Source organism: Chelmon rostratus, chromosome 14 (genome assembly GCF_017976325.1).
Source record: "Chelmon rostratus isolate fCheRos1 chromosome 14, fCheRos1.pri, whole genome shotgun sequence".
NCBI classification, from domain to species: Eukaryota; Metazoa; Chordata; class Actinopteri; order Chaetodontiformes; family Chaetodontidae; genus Chelmon; species Chelmon rostratus.
In genome coordinates, this window is record NC_055671.1 from 13640754 (window position 1) to 13645890 (window position 5137).

Here is a 5137-nt window from a genome sequence, read left to right on the forward strand (position 1 = left end):
ATATTGCCGCATGAGCATAAAGGCAGCGTTATTGCTGCGCTTGTTGATAAGACCCCATTTCGGTAACTGTTCTGCTGCTGCAGCACATTTTGTAAAACTTTTGGAGTGTTTAGTCCTCTCAGTGCTGCATTTGGCGCGGTAACTTTCCCCACAAAAAAGAATATTCTTGCAGATGCCTATTAATGAACAACCGGAGAGTTGTAGTTAAGGGGTTGCATGAGTTCTAACAGATGGTGCAGTTCTCATCAAGGTAAAAAGGGGCTCAGGAGAATGTGCAGCAGGCTGTTTCTGCAGCTACAAAGCAAACAGGCACCCTCGCCGTCTGTGAAATGCAGCATGCCCACTATTCCAACATGAACATCCAGTTGGCAGGGACACCTCCCTTTGCAGCCTCCCCTCTGTCCGTCTGTCTTCCCCCTTTGTCTCGCTCGTATCACTCCCACACACTCGCTCACACAGCTGCAGGTTGAACCCACTTTTGTCGAAAGCTTGACAAAAGAGTTGGACTGATCTCTGTTACAGAGGTATGTGTGTGAGCGTGTCTGTTCCCTGAAATCTAAACTTGTGCTCCAACCCAGAGTTTCTCTTTTATCTCCATGGAAACGCAGCGCCGTCCTCATCCTGTCCCACGCTTCTGAGAATAATCAGTCACCCTTTCATGAAGTTCCACCACGCCACGGATAAAACGCGTTTTTGAAAAGGCACTGCCCCTGTCAACATCATGATTATATAAGTCGCAGGTTTTCATAACCCCTCTTTTCTTCTGGGTGCATCCGTGGGAGTCGTGCAGCGTTCTGTATCCGTGGCTCTCGGGGTTCCCTGAGGTTAGCGCGGCCATCTCCACTGTTTAAATCCCTATTACTCTCATGCTCTCTGAGATGCTACTGGGTAATTAAAATTGATCTGTCTCTATCCTCCCTTGAGATGCCCCCTGGCACCCGGCACATATTTGGTAGTGTAAGCAAAAATGAGCAAAAAGAGGAAGAACATTACTTCAGCAATGCACAGTGAAGGGCAATTATTCATATTTGTATTTTTGTGTTTTATTTCCTGTTACTTTCTTTTTCCAAAAGACTTGAGGAACAAAAGAAACAAACTTTCATTGTTTTGTCTTCACAGAGCAGCTAAAATTTCCTTTGTATATAGCTAATTTGCTATGTGAAATGTCTTTGGTAGGAAATGTAATTACTGCTTGGAATATGTGTTTCATTTTTCCCAGTCCAGTTAGTGTGACAACCTTATATTGCACAGAAGTTGCAGAGAGGAAGTCAGGATGGATGGTTGGGTTTAAAACTCCATGGCTTTGACATAAGACACCAAGGTTAATGTCTCAGGTTTTGGAATCTTAGGCTACAATAACTGTTTGAGGGCAACCCTTTGGTGGCCACAGTTTTCACCCTCAGAGGCTTTGGCACGGAGGTCAAGTGTGTGTGTGTGTGTGTGTGTGTGTGTGTGTGTGTGTGTGTGAAGGTGTGTGTTTGCGTTCATGGCATTTGGCTGAAGGGACAGCAGGGAGAACAGCAACAGGAGTGGCCTATGGCAATAAGGTGCAAAACATCCAATTGGATTCATAGACTGGCACAAGTTGTGGAAAGGTTGCAGATGAGCCAGACAACTGTTCATGCCGTATGTGTGTGTGTGTGTGTGTGAATAAATTAACTTCTTGATGCTTGCACGTATGTGTTTGCAGTGATCTTGCCCCCCACCAAGATGCATAAACACAAATGGGTGAATAACGTGGGGGAAACAAATGGCAGATGCTGACAATTTACAAGCAAATTCAATATATGCATTTTATTGTTATGTCGAACAACCATAATCTGGGCGGCATTACTTAAGTATGTAAATCTTATGCAGCAGGTTTTTCATTGTGTAGAAATGCATTGGCAGCACTTTTGTACATATGTATTTGTCATACTTATTGATGTACTAGCAGCTTATCTTAATTGACTATTGATTATCATGCCTTTGGTTCACCGGTACAGAATGGTTAGAGGCATTACTAATATGTCACATTTATTTAAATCTAATTTAATTTTCCACCCTTCTGTCACAATCAATTCATTGCTTTGCATGTCTGTGGGTATGTGTGCTCCTATATCACTTTGATTAGGTTAACTAGCATAGTCATTGACCCTAAAAGAGGAGTGTTCTTTGTTATTATGATATTCATTTGTCTTATATATTATCAGAAATCAATCCCTGTGCAATAACCCTGTAACACTAAAATATTCAGGTACCTAGTTATATATTTAATAGTTTAAATACACACTGTTTTACTTTTTAACATGTACATAGCATTATCATCAATATTAAATGTAAATCTAAGCACGCTGTATGTACAGTATATAGACAATTACATGCATATAGTGTACATATCTACTACTTGCTGTACGTATAAAAAAGTAATCCATTACATTACCCATTCAATATTTATTTCAGCACTTTTTGCACTCTGCACCATTGCACTAATGCATTCTTCTGTACGATTTAAGGAAAAACTTGACTTGTATAGACATAGCATGTTGCTTTTCAGTGTTGCTTTTTTGCATATTTATATGCGTCTATTTTTTCACCTTCCTTGTGCATTCCAGTCATGTTGAGAGAGATCACCAAAAAACAGTCAAACAGTCCTTCTAAATTAAGCTGATTCAGACTCCCAGGAGGAGTCTCCATGTGGGATTTGGGCCGAGTTTCAGGGAACCCTGTTATCCCTTGGGTACAGCCATTTAATCTGACTCTATAGAGCAGGCCAGAGAAATTAGCAGCACCAGGGACATGAAGCCGGAAATTAGTTTTAATTAAGAAATTCCTTGAGAGGCGGCCAAAAGTGCAAGGACTAAAGGAGAGGTTCTTTCATTTTTTTCTATAATGACTAAATTGGCACGTGTTTAAAGCCTCCCTACAGTATTTGTCAGTATGCATGCAAAAAAAATGACTAAATGCATTATTTACATGTGGGGCCAACCCACCGCCAACCTTGGTAATGCTTAAGTGAATGTAGCTCAGAATGGTTCTCTTCTTCATGTGATTCGGAAAATGAGAAAGAGCATGATGGATGATGGATAAGCAGTACAAACCCACAAATCCATATTCTGTCTAATCTACAGTACGCAAAACAAATGTCCCAGTATCTCCATCCCGACACAAGCAAGCACTGAGTAATCGAAGCCTCCACATATCCAGAAATCTGTCCCCTGTGACATTTCACAGTGACTGGACCTGCAGTTTGAGTCCTGCCAACATAAACTCACACACAGACATGCACAAAGAATGAGTCTGGTCTGGAGACCCAGAACATGTCAGGGGACATTTAAAAGCATTACACACTATTAGGAAGAATTTACAACATCAACAGGCCCATAAGTCAGCCAGAGAGAGAGTTGGCATTTGTGTTTAAACTATGATCAGTGAGCTGATAAGCTGTTGAAAGAGATTAGTGGGCAACTCATGATGTATAACTTGACTAAACACCAAGCAAGTGTGTCCAGCCCACTGATGAATAAGTCAGAATGGATGGGAGGTGCCATCCATATTCATGAATATGGTGATCAATGCATACAAGCTTTGTCTAAGAGGAATGATTCTTTTTATTTATATGTTTGCAAGTTTAGCTGACAGGGAACGCATATAACAGCTTCAATACTTGAAACCACAGAGATGTAGCTAAAAGTTCATTTTCATGCCCAGATCTCGGGCAGGTGAACAATAATACAGACATCCATATACAGCAAGCATTATAAAGTATTGTTCACTATGCACATGGTCACAGGACACACATGGTATTTACAGGATAGATATGGTTGATTGGTTAATAACGGTTAATGAAAGTGAAATCGATGATTGCATTCTTGGTTCTGTAATGACCTTTCCAGCATCTTAGAAAAGGGATAAAGATCTGCGGACGTTTGGATGTGAGATAAAGCAAGGGTTTGTTTTTAATGGCTTTAATGGAAAAGACAGATCACAGTGCAAAAATCTCTGTGACACTGGCAGCTGGATGGTGTGTTTACAGCATTATTATACTAATGCATCACTGTATGTTCAAAGAGTGTTATTCATGTATTTTCAATTACAGCAACACAGAAGTGTATTACTTTTATTTTTATTACAAATCTCAGTTACAGTGTAGGTATTAGAAGCCAAATGAATATCCTTCTGTATTTTTACTGTTGACTTTACTATATTCCCTCTTATGTTGTTTGCTTTTCACTGGATGGCCATCAAATAGAAGTAAACTATGTTTTCACATGAGTTGCATGCAGGAATGTCTCTTACGCCGTAGTTTCTTAGAATAAATATAATATATAAAAATACCAAGACAGATGACTATTTTAAAACAACTTCACTGGTTTCCAATGTAAACCCACGATGCCCTTAGAATAATCTGCAACTGTTTCTTATCTTGGATGAGACGAGTTAAACTGCATGGGAAACTGGAATTGTGTAATTTTGTGACTTCTATTTGTTTGAAGAGAGACTGAATGTCTGGCTCAATGCTGGTTTGGATTATTTCCCCCCCTCTTGCAGTGCCACAGTGTTTAATGCGTCTCCAAGTGCGCACGACCAGTCTGCAGCAGCGCTCCGCAGACCGCCTGCCAGGCATCTGGCTGCTCTACGTTTATTTCTGGAGGCGCTGCTTTTTGCTCAATCACCCCCAACAGGTGGATAAGTCGAGTGGGCAAGAGCATCGGCGAAAATACACCCTTGGGGGTAATGGACGCGTCGCCAAACCAGGTTTAATCTACCGAGGAAACTTCGCTGTTGCTTATTTTCGTCTCCAGGGTTTGTTGCGCGGTGAGCTGAATGCGGTGTGCAGCGCTCTGCGTTTTTTCCCCAAATAAGACCGAATGGAAGTCGTGATCAGAGCGGAGCGAATCTGGATATACAGCGGGAGTACTGCCAAGTCTCCAAACATGAGAGGGGAAAATGCAGACTAGACTAAAAACCAAGAAAAAGACGGACTGGCATCACAAGGAACCAACAGATTAACAAGCAGGGTCTTCATGCAGATCCACACTGCAGTTTTCACGTTTGGGAGATGCGAAATTCAAGAAGTTGAGGCGAATGATTCACAGCTTTACGCATCTGTTTTATTAGTCCTCATGGGGTCTCGGGATATTTTCCAAAGGACGAC